Source organism: Colius striatus, chromosome 20, assembly GCF_028858725.1.
Source record: "Colius striatus isolate bColStr4 chromosome 20, bColStr4.1.hap1, whole genome shotgun sequence".
In the NCBI taxonomy this organism is placed as follows: domain Eukaryota; kingdom Metazoa; phylum Chordata; class Aves; order Coliiformes; family Coliidae; genus Colius; species Colius striatus.
This window is the reverse complement of record NC_084778.1, coordinates 2,084,753-2,100,878: the sequence shown is the minus strand read 5'-3', so window position 1 is coordinate 2,100,878 and position 16,126 is coordinate 2,084,753.

Here is a 16,126-nt window from a genome sequence, read left to right as displayed (position 1 = left end):
GAGGTGTGAGCAGCCCCTTTAGCCCGGTGCCCACAAAGGAGCAGTTGGCTCTGTGCTGGGCTTTCTCCCTGCACTGACAAACTCTCACCACTCAGTGCCCTGACCCTGAGGTGGGGCCCAGATTTGACCCCCAAAATGTTGAAGCCTGTGTCTGAGTCTCTCTCCAGTGCACCCAGAAGTGCCCCTGTGCTGGTCTGAGCTGGGCACAGCGCTCCTGGCTGTGCCCTGGGGGGTGGCTGCTGCAAGAAAGCATTGCCATGTGCCACCATTCTGCTTGTGCCAGCAGAGATCAGATAGCTGCCCTCACCCTGAGTCCGATTCCCTGCCCCCCTGCCCTTCCTCAACATCCTCTCTGAGCATCCTTCTGCCCTCGCCATCGCCCAGCCACGTCTTACCCACTGCCAGGGAGTTAATGCTGGAACGAGGGTCATAAAGTGTGTCAGGCAGGGAAGGGAGAGGAGGCTGCTCCTTCATTTGGAGGCTGCACCATTTGGAGGCTGCTCCTTCATTTGGAGGCTGCTCCTTCATTTGGAGGCTGCATCTTCATTTGGAGGCTGCTCCTTCATTTGGAGGCTGCACCATTTGGAGGCTGCTTCTTCATTTGGAGGCTGCACCATTTGGAGGCTGCTCCTTCATTTGGATGCTGCTCCTTCATTTGGAGGCTGCTTCTTCATTTGGAGGCTGCTTCTTCATTTGGATGCTGCTCCTTCATTTGGAGGCTGCTCCTTCATTTGGAGGCTGCACCATTTGGAGACTGCTCCTTCATTTGGAGGCTGCTCCTTCATTTTTTCCTCTCACATTCCCTTTGTATTTGGTGGATGTGAAATACCTGCCCAAAGAGGCCTAATGGAGCAGAACCCTGGGAGTGCTTTCAGGCAGTTTGGGTGGCTGCCTGACATGGCATTACCCCACCAGCTAATGAAGCTGGTGCCTGTCCCAGTGTGATGAGTTTGCAGGGAGGCTGTGGGTCTGAAGGAGATTGATGTTGCATGGCTTATCAATTTTCAATCTCAACACAGCAAGATATTTATCAGGCTGCAGAGAACAAACACTTGTGATATTTAAAGGGGGGACCAGTGTAATGGAATCCATTGCAGATCACCAGTTTCTGCTCCCCTGGCCTCATTCCTTTCCTCTTCTTTCAGTCCTTTCCTCTTGGGTTTTTTTTTGCATGTTATGTTCATTTTTTGGCACACAACAGTCAATGAGGGAAGGTTTTCATTTGGGATGCTGGTTCCCTTCATCTCCCCCCTCCTCCTCTTTCCCTTCCTAAAGGTTTGTGCATTTATTTGGATAAAAGGTTTTAAACAATGAAGAAGTGTCTGCAGTAATTTGTGAAGATAATGGATGATCCTAGGAGGAGGCCTGGGTTGAGAAATTTCCTACTGCAGAATTCAGTCCTTGTCATTTAGTTATTTTATTAGGAAAGGAAAGAAAGAGGAGGGCAAGAGAGCAGGGGAGAGAATACATTTACTGGGCTGAGTTATTTGCTGGAGTAAATCCTCTCATTTTTATTGAGCAGGATCTGAATCTGGTCCTTTCATAGACTCTCTCTCAGGTCAGGGCCATGCAATCAGTACTGAGGGGCTGCCAGGTGATTCTACCAAAGGCACCTCAGTAGGAAACAGCGTGATGGCTCCATCCCTGGGATGTCAATTGGATGTGGTCCTGGATGAAAAATCCCCTCCAGCTTTCTCCAAGGAGGCCTAGTGAAAACTTGCCTGGTGTCCAGGAGCAACCCCTGGCATGGGATCCAGGCAAGGTCAGCCTCACATCCAGCCCTGGACCTCACTTTGCCACTTAAAGAACTCAGCTTTAGATTACAGGTCTATTCACAAGTGCTCATTAGTACACCAGGAAGAGATATTGTAATGAATGCAGGCTGACTAAATCACCAATCAATAGCTAAGGGCTTGAGCTGATTCTTTCCAGCCACAGCTTCTAACTGCCTTCAACACCCTCCACCAGGCTGTTAATAAACACATGCTGCTCCTGGCTGGGACATGCTCTCACATTGACTAATCACTTATAAACAACTTGTAAATGGATGGTTAATGAGAACTGCATGAATAATTGCTTTTTCATTTCACTGTCTAACCAGAGGGGGGGGGAAAAGCAGCCAAATGAGATTTCACTTTCAGAATGGCCCAAAATAGAAGTATTTCCAGCTTTTTCCTTGCCAGAGAGGAGCTTGTGCACAAGAGCCCTCCCCACCTTCACAAGGGCCTTGGGCTGGAATGGAAGGGCCTGTATCATCCTAAATAAACCAGATTTCTGTCCCTTTCTTTTCTGCTTTACACTCATTTTCCTCACTTTTGGAAAGTAGTTTAAACATGAAGTCGAGGCAAATGGAAGCTGGGAGCAGTTGTTTGAATGGAAATGGGTTTATTTGCCTGTCCTGGCAATAAAGGATCGTTTTGAAAGGCAATGTGGAAAATCTTCTGACACAGAGGATGAGAAAAAGCCCATTTCTGTCATTTATTAAAGATGGCTGGATCTCAGCTCACCCCATTCCTCCTGCAGCTCTGCCACTGGAAGGGTGAGGTGATGCTGTGGGGTGGTTCACCCTGCCTGGTGCCCACCAGAGCTGCTCTGTGACTCCTCAGGGGTGGAAATGCAATGAAAGGCTCTGGGATGGAGATGGGGACAGAGAGATCAGAGGGACTCAACTTTGGACATTACTTTCATTTCTTACCAGTTAAATCAGAGCAGGATAATGAGACAGAACAGCTCACCTTAGAACCCCTTCCCCACCCTTCCATTCATCCCAGGCTTAACCTTATTGCCACCTCTCTGAGCCCACCCCCAGCAGCTCAGGGGCAGGGAATGGGATGGTGATCAGTTCATCACACCTTGTCTCTGCTGCTCTTTCCTCCTCACACTCTTCCCCTGCTCCAGTGTGAGGTCCCTCCCATGGGAGATGGTTCTCCAAGTTCTTCCCTGCCCCAGCATGGCTCTGCCATGGAGCCACGAGTCCTGCCAGGAGCTGCTCCAGCGGGGGCTTCCCATGGCATCTCAGCCTTCTTTGGGCTCCCACTGGCTGCAGAGAGACTGACCTCCAAGAGTGCAGAGTGATGGCCAGTCTGGTGCTTCTCTGGGCTTTGTGGGTGTGTTGGGTTGGCTGCAGTTTCCTTCCATCCCACGTTGGGGCTCAGGCTGTGGTGCACAGCGAATGCAGACGGGGGCTGGATCCAGCTTCTTTGCATTTGCTCACTTTTCTGTGAAGATGTTCTATTCTTTTGTAATAGCAAATTGAGGTTTGGCTCATAAACCCAATCCCTAATTGAGCAAAAGAAACTCCAGAAGCTTCAAATACCCTGCACCAGGTGAGTTCACACCAGGTCATGAGCCCATTTTGCAGTAAATGGGGTTTCCTCTGTGAGTGAGACCTTCACTAGAATTGCTCTGGAGCAGCTTATTGTCATTTCTTTGCTTCCAGCAATACACTCTGGCCAGACAAACTGCAGAGGAAGGCAGGGGATGCTCAATAGTACAAGTCTTGCTGGCACAAGCTTTTCTGCTCCTGTGTTACACCTGAGCAGCTCCTCACCTGTGTCAGGGGGACCTTAGATGAGTTATGAGACCTGTGTCAGTTCTCTGAGCAGGGGCTGAGGAGTTCTCTGTGTGGGGTGTCTGTGAGCCTGGTGAATCAAGTGTTTGCAGCCATCAGCCCTTGCTGGGGTGATGGCAAATGGGTTACAGACAGAAGGCTGAGACAGTGGGGCAGAGAAATGAGTGGGTAAGTGGAAAACTCCTGCTCTGTTAACACAGTGGATATGGCACTGCCAGACCAAACCAGCCTGACCTTGTGTACTGGCAATGAGCTTGCACTTCACCCATAGCAGGGTATCTCTCAGGCACTTGCTCTGTGTAGCCAACTGCATCCCACAGTGCTGGAGCACAAGATGTGCCCCAGCCCTGCACACCCAGACACATGTGGGCACAGACACATGTGGGCACAGACACATCTGGGCACAGACACATGTGGGCACAGACACATGTGGGCAGCCCCATCCCTCTCTTGCTCCCACAGCCAGGACTCTGGCCAGGCTGCACACTCTGCATCTACTGCCTTACAACCATGACAACTGCAGGGGGGAGAGCTTAAACACAGTAGCTGCAGGAGGTATTCCCTGATGCAAGGATGAGAAGAGCAAATGCTGCAGATGGAGTAATCTGTGTGGTAAGCACGGCTGGTAAACATCCTCAGCAGGGCTGAGCTGGCACAGCCAACCTGGGAATGATGCTGCTGTGGCTGGATTTGGGGTGATGGCTGTGGTTATACTTGCATGTGCACCCTGGCACAGACACCCAGGTGATCTGCTGGGTGCAATCTGTAATCATCTAGTGGGGAACAAACCTTCTGAAGGCAACTTAATAGATAGGGCAGTGTAGCAATGTCCAGCAGAGTTTAGGGAGCACAGCTGCTCTCTCAGAAGGAGTTCAGAGGTAATTCCACCTCTGCATTGAAGACTTTTGATGGCTGGTAATGAATTTAAATGATGGGGATTTTCTTTTCATGCTTCATTGCATATGCTTCTCTCATGAAGATGCTAATTCAGAGCACATCAGCCCAGGCTGGAGTGGTGTGGACACTGAGCATCGTGGAGCTGAGACAGTGTCTTTGGGGCTACTCAGTGGGACCTTTTATTGGAGTGTGATAAATGATTTGCTTCTGCAGGTCTGCTAGGGACAGGTCCCAGAGGGAGGGAAGATTTACTGTGGCTCTTGTGTCTTGACATCTCATTTGATGCCACTGGGATCTCTGGGGGCAGGGGGGGATGCTGGGGCAGCTGGGCTGGCAGCACCAAGCAGAGCTGTGTGTGTGAGGAGCCCTCTCATTCTGGAGCCCTCTGCAGCCAATTCCCAGGGCACAGCTGGGCCATGGCCACAGAGAACAGAGCCCTCCAGGGTAATGAACACAAACTTGCCATCCCTGGCTCCAGAAGCCCTTACACTGCAGCCTGTTGGAGTTAGGAGATATTCTGGCAGTACCACATCAAGTTGATGCTTTTCTAGTGCTCTTCCCAGGCAGCCAGCTTTGGAGACAGCAAGTCTGGCCCAGGGCTGGGGGGTATTTTGTTTTCAGGTGATTCAAAGCAAGGCCTTGACTTCTTTTGCTGGATCTCATGAGGCAGCACGTGCCTTCAGGGCTGCACGATGCTTCCGAGGAGGCAGCAGCCTGGGCTAATGCACCTCCCCACCAAGCATCCAGTTTGGAAGGAGGATTTGGCACTGGGATGTCTTGGCAGTTCTGGGTGGGGAGTCTCCCCCTCTAATGTACCAAACTCCTGCCAGGAAAGCTCAACAACAGTGACTGAGGAATTGTTTCTGGAGCCTGAGCTGGGGTCTGCAGTCACTCCTCAGAGTCAAGGGGAGGGCGAGAGGGAAGAAGAGGTTTCTAAATCATGAAACCTATTAATCTAATCCTAGACCAAATGTACAAGTTCTCAAATGGATTTGCAGAGCCAATGGGAGGGAAAAGAAAAATGGATTTTGCAAATCTTCACAATGAGTCCTTCCTAAAGAGCTTCTTGCTTTCCAGAGCACAGCGAGTCTGGGGCAGCTCAGTGGATTGTTCCAGCCCGTGTTCCTTAGGAGAGGGATTGCACATGCTGATTCTTAGGCTGAAACTCAGCAGTGCTGGGGAGCTCTGGGAGCTGTGTGAGGAGGTGATTTCTCCCACTTAACCACTTAACTGCTGCTCTACTTTCTAAAGGTATGAGGATAGAAAATAGCTGTAATTGCAAATGGGGTTTGCAACAGTGGCAAAGCTCTTCATGGTGCTGATTGGCTTCCAGGCAGCACAGCACATGGGCTCTGGCACTGCAGAGCAAGGCTGCAGGAGTGCTTGGAGGTGTGCAGGATTTAGAGCTTGGCTCTCATGCCTGTTAGGAGATCACAGGGAACCTGGGTTTGTGGAGCACGGGAGAGCTGTGAGAAGTGCACAGGCAGCAGCCCAGCCATGCACATGCAGCCACTGAGCTGGGCACAAGACAGTCCCTGTTCTGAGGCTTCAGGGCAATGAAGTCACTGAAAAGGGAGTGAAAACCTTCTGCTGTGGAAGGAGCAAAGGAGGAGATGGGGGAACAAGGGATCTGAGATGTCAGGATTGGCCCAGGTGATCCCTGAGCCTCAGGAGGGTGTGAGAAGGAAACATCACCTCTTGTGTCCGTGGTTTGGGTGCAGTTCCAGCCTGGCATAGAGGCCTGGAAGGGAGAAGCACTCACTGAGTGCAGTCGTTTCAGAGGAGTCTCTTCAAGGTTTTCACAACATGAGCACTGCTCTTCCAAAAATGGCAGGGAAAAAAGGCTGCCCAGAGGAGTGAGAAGCATGTTTTGCAGTGGAGACTCTTGGCTCATGAAGCTGAGCAAAACAGAAGTTGAGTGGGAAGGGGATCACTCCCTCTGTGTGCATCCCACTGAAAGCACAGGGGAGGGAGAAGGAGCCAGGCTCTGAGACACCACGTTGGCACAAACCCATCTCAGATGGGAATTTAAAAGAAGATTCAGCTGACAGAGGAGGGAGGTGGTTTGTCCTTTGCCATGATGACCCACAGGAGAGATGCAATGTGGATTCTGGGCTCCTGAGCAACACTTGTTACCATATGGATGCCAGAGAGAGCAGATAGGGGTGGAAGGAAAGACACAATACAGCAACATCCACGGCTGCTGGGGAGGCTGTTTATGTCTGTGATGCTGGAAAACCCAAGGCCCCAGTTGGTGGGGGAGATGAGGAGAGACCACACGGTGCTGTGTGTGACAAATCAAAAGGGACACGATGCATTAGGAAAGGGAAATGTTTATTTGCTGCCTTTGTGTGTCTCAGCCAGTTGAGAGCCAAATGAATTCATTCATTAAAGGCAGCGGCTGTGGCAGCTCAAGTGGCAGCTCTGGAGCTCCTGTGGCTGCTGCTGTGCTGGGGGAGACCCATGGCCTGGCCTGGAGCCCAGGGGGCCCTTGGTACAGGGGTGGAAGCAGAGGATGCTCAGCTGGGAGCTGCTTCTGCCCAAGGAGCCCCAAGGGGGGAATTTGGCCTAAATCAAAGGGAGGTTTACTCAAAGGGGTTTTTTTCCACCTTTGCCACACAGCTGCAAGTGGTGTCTCAGACTTTTGGCTCCTGTGATGTCTGTTGCAGCTTCCACCTTTTGCCTGCCCATTGGCAGCCTATTTGCAGTGTGCTGACTGCTCCTGCCTGGGGGTTGTTCCCTCTGCAAGGGAGGCTCTTCTAGCTGTGCTGACACAGCAGAGAACTGCTTTCCCTGGGCTGTCTGAACAACAGCAGTGCAAACTGTTTGCCCCAGCAAAGCAGCTGAGTTGGTGTGAGGAGCCCTGGCAGCTTCCCTGGCCTCAACAAAGGACACCCCTTTCAGGGCAGCAGGGTAGGCACTATCTCCCATCAGCAGAAAACACAATGCTTCAGTGCACTTCAGCACTGTCCATCGTGCCCATGTCCCAGCCTGAAATAGGTGATGCCTCCCTGGCAGCCCCCAGCTATGGCACAAGCTGCTGTGGCAGCACAGCCTTGGGCTTAGAGGGCTGCTATGGTACAGCTCCATGCCAGCTAGAGACACCCACAGCTGGATGGATGGCACTTTGTGGGAGCCAAGCAGGGCATCAGGGAGGCTGGATCTGCACAGGGGGAAAAAAAGCATTCTGGAGAGTTTGCAGCTTCCCCCAAGAAACCTCTTCTTGGTCACAAGTGCTTGTGTGGTGACCTGGATTCTCCTGCACTTCTGGAGTCCTCTCCCATGGGAACTGCCATGAATAATGCTTTCTGTCATCTCTCTCTGGCAAGAAGATTCTGCCTCATCCTGGCAGATAAGGGCCTGGCTTAAGTTATCCATGACTTCATCAAGCCTTGGCCAGACCACAGCAGTGCAGCCTCCCAGGCACAGTGCCCTGAGCAGCCCCAGGAGGTGTCAGCAGGCTGCTCCTGCCCTTCAGGGCTCTGAATCCACACAGGACACCCCCATCCCCCTGCTCCATGCACTGTGTGCCCCCTGAGGGGACAGTCCCTGTGCTGGACAGGAGCCACCCTGAGGGAAGCAAGTAGAGGCTCAGTAGCTGCTTAGAGCAGCTCAAAGGTTTTGGTTGTGATCACACTGAGATTTGAAGCTGATCTTGACTTTGCCTGTAAGAAGAGTCCAGTGTGGATGTGTGAGGTCTTTTGCCTCTGTCTGTAGGTCTTACAGAGACAGCATCATCCCAGAGCCACTGCAGCCAGCCAGCTGTGTCCAGGACCTTCCCCTCACCTCCCATCTTGCTGCCATGACTCATTTGTGAGCCTCCTCACTTTACACCCTGACACTCATCGCTGCCAGCAGGCAGAGAAGTGGGAGCAGAGAGCAGGGAACTGAGCACTCCTTCTCCCCAGCACCACTTGCTTATTCATTGCTGCTTCTCCCTGTGCTCCATGGGACATTTCACCTCTGAAGCAGGAGAGTCATTCCATGCTACAGCCTTGAAATGCTCCTCAGCCCCTCTGTGAAGCAGCCATCAATGCTTGTTTTGTTCCCAGCTCTGAATGTGTGCTTGGAGAGAGGGAAAGTGGGCAATCTGAGCTGAGAAAAGGGGGTGTGATTCTTCCACTCCTCTCCTTCATCACTCTCCAGACAATGTGTAAGAGAAAAGCAATTTGTGCAGAAGAAACAGGAGTTTTGGTGTTACTTGCAGGGAACAAAACAAACTGCAGAGAATGAGGCTATTGAAAAAGTGTCAGGTTGGGAAGAGTGGGAAGACAGGGCAGAGCTGGTTATTAATGTATGGAGCTGGAGACTGCAGGAGGCAGCCAGGTCCAGCTGGAGAGTCAGCTCAAGATCTCTGTGTGTTAATCCCTTAGGTGCAAGATGTTTACTGAGTGAGGCTAGGGAAGTGTGCCTAGGAGGAGGCAGCAGGGAGGGTTTGTCCTCAGGACACAGCTCAGGCATTGCTGAGGGTGGGATGTGTATCCTCCCTGGGCCCTGGAGAAGTTCACCTGCTGCCAAGGGACAGCAGAAGCCCTGCCATGAAGAAAGCTGCTCTCATCAGCTCCCTACTGCTGACACACCAGCAGCCATCACAGTTTTAGGGGTGAAAGTGGAGACAAGCCTCCTTCCCTCCTCCATTTGGGCTGTGGTCCAGCAGCAAGGCACCTCAGCCCCGTGGCTGCCTGTGGAGGGGGCAGGAGGCTGCAGTGGCTGACACCTGACTTTGCCTTATTGATCCTGCCCCAAGGATGCTAACAGAGTCCATGCTAATCAGCCCCTTTGTTTCCAGAGCAGGATGCCTGTGTGTGTGAGTGGATGCCAACAAGGCTCATTTGGGCTGCCAGATTACAGAGGGATGCCTTAATTCAGCCAGTGCATTCCCTTGCACTGCTGGGACACCCCAGAACCATCCCTGAGACAGAGGCACCAGGAGCCTTCCCTTGTCCCTGCTCTGCCTGATAAAAGGAGGCAACAAAGGCCTGCAAGTAGGGTGTAGATCTGAACCTCCAGACTTTGCCTTCTGTCCATGTTTGTAGCCCAGATTTGGTGCCTTCTCTTCAACCAGTGTTTCTTGATCCTGTAAGCAGAGAGCTCCCAGCCCCCTCTGGAGGGACACAAACAAAGTCTGTGCACCATGTGCTGGGGCCACAACCATTGCCATTTATTACTCCTGTTTCTTCTTCTCCATTCCCAGAGGAAGCATCCCTCCTCCTCTGATCCACCAGGGGTGCTGGCTGGCCCACTGTGGGGCTCTGAGGTAATCCTCCTTGCCTTGGTGCAGTGGGTGCCTGCTCACACAGTCCCTGGCTGAGCCATCCCTCTGCTCTGCTCAGCATCAGCAGCTTCTATCTGCAAAACAATTGCTAGTAACAAATAATTAAGAATGCATTTGTGTTTCAGCAGCCTCTGGGCTCTCTCCTTAGCTAAAACAAGAGCTTGTCAGGGTGAAGTGCCACAGCAAAATGTGTTTTTCTCAGCTGTGAAGTGTTGCTCCCAAACCCCTTTGCACTCCATTCTCTGTCCATATTCTCTGGTGCTGTTCTTTAGGTCAGAGGCTGTATCTTCTCTGGTTCTGCACAGTGAGGTGCCAAATGCAGGCAGTTTGCTGGTATTTTTCCATGCTGTTTGCTTGCTTGCTTGATTTTGGGGCTGAAATGACATGTGGAGTGGATTGAAAAGCTCCATTGCTGCTCTGAAATAACTCTTTGTGGAGAAGGCTGCCTTCTGCAGCGTGAATGGGCTTTCCTGAGGCAGCTTAATTCCCTCCCAGTCCTGACCTGCTTCCTTGCCTGGACTCCAGACATCTGGGAGGGGAGATGACACAGGACAGGGAGCTCCAGCCTAAAGCCCCTGCAGAGGTCTGCAGAGGTGGGAGCTGAGCACCCAGAGCTGCCAGGGGGAGCAGGGGGAGCAGCAACCAGGAGGCCTCAGAAGAATCTAACCCCAACCTTTCCTCTGCTCCCACCCTCCAGCATTTCTGTGGCAGTTGAGGGTGTTTCTTTACCTGGCACAGATAAGCTACTAGAGTAAACCAGTGTAGCTGTTGGCAGAGGTGGATGTGGCTGTGGTGTAGGTAAGGAGGCTGCACAGCATCTCTCTGAGCATGTGATAAAAGACAAACACTGTTGAGCTAAACCTGGAGCCTCAACCCTCAGGGGTGCATCTGCTCCTCCCCTGTGTCCCAAATGCCACCCTGCCAGGGGTCACTGCTGCCTGTGCCACAAGCACATGGTGAGCCAGAGCACTTCAGTCCCCTCCCTCCCACCCCCAAATGAGTCCCTGAAAGGCCAAGTTGTGCCCAGGCACCGTGGGGAGAGCAGGGACACCCAGGAAGGATGTTTCCTCCAGCCAGTGCCCATCTGCAGGAGCCACTGGGTGTCAGTAGCATCCTTCTTCCCAGCTGCTCCTGGTGCTGGTGGCAGGAGGATGAGTTTTCCTTCATGGAGAGCTGAGCTCTCCCCAAACACCCTCTCCAGGGAGCAGCTCTCACCACACAGCCACTGAGGAGAAGCAGCTCACACCTGTATCCAGGGGAAGGTGGCACCAGCCTCATCCCACTGGAGCTGCAGGCTGTTGGTCAGGTTTCCCCACCTACAAGGAGGGATGCTGGAGGCTCTGAGCAGTGGGATGCTCCTTGTCAGGTCCTGTGTGCTTTGGCTGAGGTGACCAGCTTTTCACAAGCAGGACCACAACACAGGGTTTTCTCCCTGCCTCATCTCTTCCCCCTGCAGCTGCAGGAGCCACCCAGCCCTGGCTCTGTTCTGAACCTGTCCTTTCCCTGTCTATGTCACCTCTGCCACCCCCCACAGCCCTTCTCACCCATTGCCCCAGCCTGAGGGAAGCTCATGGCCCTGTGATGTGCTGCTGGCTGATGATTTTCTGATCATGTGGGCTTTTTTCCCCAGTTTCTTATCAATTTATTAATGAAGCTTTGTGCAGGGCCATGTTACCTGTGGGGTGACATTTCCCTCCCAAACCAGAAGGAACTAAAAGCCCTGTGCCCCAGGACAGCCAGAGCATCTGCAGCCCCAGCACCCTCTTGGGTGGTAGCTCTGGCCACAGCCCCATCCTCATTCCCAGCTGGGATCTGACCCACTGACTTCCACATGAAGGCCTGACTAAAGAGCTTCCCCCTGTTGCAGGTGGAGCCCTCTCAGTTTCTCCTGGTGGAGATGTTCCAGCTGCTGTTAATAATTCAGCCTTCCTTGGGATGAAGTGAGCCTGTCTCAGCCTGCTGCTCTAGCTGCCCTCAGTAAGGTAAGATATGCTTGTTCATGCCTCCCCTGCCTCCCCACACAGCCCCATGGATGTCATGGCCTGGCTGCATCCCCTGGGCTGGCTGGGGATGAGAGATGTCTCTTGTGGGTGTATAAAATCCCTGAAGAGCCCTCAGCTCTCAAAAGAGAAGTGTCCAAGGGCTGGGAAGTGATGCTGGGATGCCTGCCTGCTCCTGGCCAGCTGTGGGGCTGCAGGCTCTGCAGCCTCTTGGGTTCAGGACTCACCTGCTCACAGATGCTGGGATTTGCCCCAGGCTGTTCACCCCCATTTCCTTCATCAAACTCAAGACAAGCTGCAACTTGCCCAAACTCACGTTTGGGGAGTGGTGTTTGTACCCAGCCCTCTGCCCACGTGCATGGGGCAGCAACAGCCCACCCCATCTCCCCCTGGCACCTGCTCCCTGCTTTCCCCAGAGCCCCTTGGGCTGGAAACGTCCTTTGCTGTGCCCCACTGCTTCCCAGCCATGGCTCTGGAAAGCAGTTGCCAAGGCCATCATTTCTTGGCTGGCAGCAGCAGCCTGGGCACTCAGCTGGGGGAGTTAATGGTGTAATGGGAGCTGTGGTGTGAGGCTGTGAGGGAGACAAGCTCCATCAATCCTCCCCTCTGTACACAAGCCTTTGATTAAAGGTTACAGGGTTAACTTGCTCCTGTTCACTGTGCAGAGGCAGCGAGAGGGGAAGGTGGGAGGAAGGGAACCAGCTAAAAGCCCTGTTTGGAGATGACTGTGGGCACTCAGGGCTGGTCCCCAGCTGTTACCCACCATCCCACTGCCCCTCCAGAACCCTCCTCACCTAAGGAGAGCTGTTTGTGCCTCTCCATGCTGCCAGGACAGGAGGTTTGTCAGGGCAGCAGGGGAAGAAGAGGCTGACTTCTCCCTTGCAGTTCCCTCTCCCTGTTCCTCCTCTCTCCTGCACCCAAGAGTCAGGTCCCTCCAGCTCAGGCTCCCTGTGCTGCATTTCCCACCCCTGGGAGAGGAGTTCACCCTCTGAAAGGCAGCTGTGTTTGGTTCAGGAGGGGACACAGGAGAGGGTAGATCACAGCAGCTCCACAGCTGCCCTAGGTGATGCTGAGCCCTGAGTGTACACTGAGCAGCCTCAAGCCTCAGTCCTGTCTGTGTCCTCTCTCTCTTTGCTTGGAAGCCTGGGCCAGTGCTTTGGGCTCAGCTTGTGCCCTGCAAAGCCCATGCTGAGCCCTGGGGATGTCAGAAGCACCTGGCTGACCTGGCAGGCACTTCTCAGAGATGCAAAGCAGAGCTCCCATCCTATTTGACATCAGGCAGCAAATGAGGCTTACCCTGCACAGGTAAAGACTGATTTGCCTTCACTTAGACTTGACTGATAGCTATCTTGTGCAGTTCTCAGCAGGGAGATGCAACCCAAGGGCTGCAAGGTTCTGCAGCTGGAGGGTTTCATTTAAGTCAGCTAAGCTGAGACACAGCTTGGGCTGAGGTGATGTGGTGCTGGGGGGACCAGCTAGCTCCTTGGCTGCTGCTGAGAGCCAAGGCCACCTTCACACCCTCCTGCCTGCTCCCCAGGTGCCCCAGAGGCTGCAGTCAGCCTGGCAGATGCAATGCATGGCCAGGAACACACATCCCTGTGTGCCTCTGCCTGTGCCTTTCTGCCTGCCAGGCCAGGGGCTGGAGAGGAGAAGCCATCAGGGGCACAGTGTCCCAGGACAAGCAAAACCTTTGGCTCCTTCTCTTCAGAGCCTTTCTCTTTCCTCTAGTTGACAGGTTCTGTCCAAGTGTTTTCAGACTGGGGGTTATTTGGCAGCAGGGCAGTTGTGTTAAGGTCTGACAGGACTTAAACACTCTCCAGTGAGGGAGGGTCATCAATCCTGCAGCCTGGAGGCAGTTTGATGGGGGAGATGCTGAGGCCAGGTAATATCAGTTCATGTGCTGAGCTGGGGACTGCTGCTTTGTTCCCAGAGAGCCAGAGCCATGGCTTGATGCTGCCCTGTCCCACACCAGCTGGCTGGAGCATGCAGTGGGGACCAGACTGCTCCCTCCTCCTTTGTTTTCTTTACTTCAGCAGCTCCCAGGACCTGAACTGTTAACTCTTGGTGGCTTTGTGGGTTTTTTTCCCTTCCTTCTGGCCCAGAATATTTCAAACTTCATTGTTTTTCTGGAAAGAGCTATTTATTCTCCCTGCTCTTGCTTTCTGCTTTCATCTCTCTGCTGTTCAAGTCCCTAGTCCTTCTCCTGTGAATCTCTTTTCCCCTGAGACCTTCCTGATTCTTTTTATCCCCTTTTTTCCCATACAGTCTCCTGTCAGCTCAAGAGTTTTTCAACCTTTGTCTCCTCATTTCCAGCCCTTTACATTTATTTTTCATTACATCCTCTCTCTTAAACCTCCCTCCTATCACCACAAAGCCTTCTGCAAAGAAGCCTCCCAACCTGGAGAGGAACAGGGAGTGTCTGATGGAGGCCAGAGCCTGAAGCAACAGCCTCTGCTCTGCCTCTCCCCAGCTTTGTGCAGTGATTCCTGGAGCAGAGTCCTTGCATGAGCACCACAGGCTCCTTGTGTTTTGCACTGAGGTTTGTAGTTGTGGCTGGGAACATGTGAAGCTCCTGATGCCATCCTGCACAGCTCTTTGGGATGTAACCCTGCTGTGTCTGGAGGTGAAGGCTGTGCTGGGGGGACTGGAGGTCATCTGGTGCCTGTGCTGGGACAACTGAGTCATCAGCATCATCAGCAGTGTTCCCACACAACCCTGCACATCCCAGGATGATATGTTAAATAGGCTGCTCTGGGCTTTTCTCTCCTTTGCCCCTCTCCCCACAGCCCTGGGGCTCTGCTGTCTCTGGCCTGGCCTTGGTGGCCCTCACACCCACCCATCAGTGCTGGTGGTGGCTCCCACAGCTCCCAGCAGTGCCTTGGGCCTCTGGGTGAGGTTATTGGCTGATGTTGCCTCCACCCTTGTCTTGGCACAGGCAGGAGACAGGGCACAAGGGAGGATGCAGCCACCCCAGCTCCTGTAAGGGTGGGCACAAGGGAGTCAATGGGGTGGAGGGATAGAGTCACCCATCATGTGGCCTCTCAAGGGGGATTTGCTCAGTGGCTCTTAAATCTCTGGGTGGTTGAGTCACCCCCTTGAGCTCTTTTAAGTGTTTGCTTGTCCTTTCCTTTTCCCTCCTCTGATTATTGTTTGTGAACCTGGTTTTGGTGATTAACCCCAGGGCCAGTGTGTCTCCTGGGGAAGATGCTCTCACTTCATTAAGAGATAATGGGAGCTGTCAGAGATTTGAAGGATTGCACTTGTGATGGGAGCAGGAGGGGGAGAAATAGCTTCACAGCAAAGTTAGATTTTCATGTAAATTGTTTAAAGATTTAAATGGTTTCTATTAGGAAGGGTCACTGGGGCTGTGAGGAGGGCTGAGTTAGTCCTTCTGTGCAGAGGCATAATATTGGCTGTAACTGAAAAGGAATAGAGCAAGCTGTTCATTTTTTCCCCTACTCTCTCATTTCATCTCCCACTCCCTGCCTTTGCCTCTCCAGGAGCCTCCACCCCTGCCTTTGCCTCTCCAGGAGCCTCCCCCCCTGCCTTTGCCTCTCCAGGAGCCTTCCCCCTGCCTTTGCCTCTCCAGGAGCCTCCCCCCTGCCTTTGCCTCTCCAGGAGCCTCCCCCCCTGCCTTTGCCTCTCCAGGAGCCTCCCCCTCTGCCTTTGCCTCTCCAGGAGCCTCCCCCCCTGCCTTTGCCTCTCCAGGAGCCTCCCCCTCTGCCTTTACCTCTCCAGGAGCCTTCCCCCTGCCTTTGCCTCTCCAGGAGCCTTCCCCCTGCCTTTGCCTCTCCAGGAGCCTCCCCCCTGCCTTTGCCTCTCCAGGAGCCTTCCCCCTGCCTTTGCCTCTCCAGGAGCCTCCCCCTCTGCCTTTGCCTCTCCAGGAGCCTCCACCCTGCCTTTGCCTCTCCAGGAGCCTCCCCCCTGCCTTTGCTTTGGTTCTTGGGGCTCTTTTTCTGGGTTGGTTTCATCTACAGACTCTACTTGGGTAAGTTTGATTTGTCCTGGCCCAACTGTGCCCTCAGGCCAGCCAGCCCCAGCCTGCAGTCCCTGCACTCCTGTTGTCATCCCCATGAAGCTCCAGTGCAAATGCAAATGTGCTGCTTTGGCTTTGCAGCTCACACAGCCCCCAGGAGAGGGAGAGACCTGGGTGATCAGTCCATTTGTTAATGACTATCCCAAGTGGGTTGTTGCTTTGCCTGCTGACATGTCAGGTGGAGTCACTGCTCCATTTCTCTGCTCCAGGCTGGTTGGTAATTCATCCTCAAACACATCCTCATGTCAATAATCACAAGACAGTAATTGGCTGTGGTACTCACAGATGAACATGGCTTTGCACACACCATTGCCTGTCTCAGTGTGATGGCACCTGTGGGGAACAGG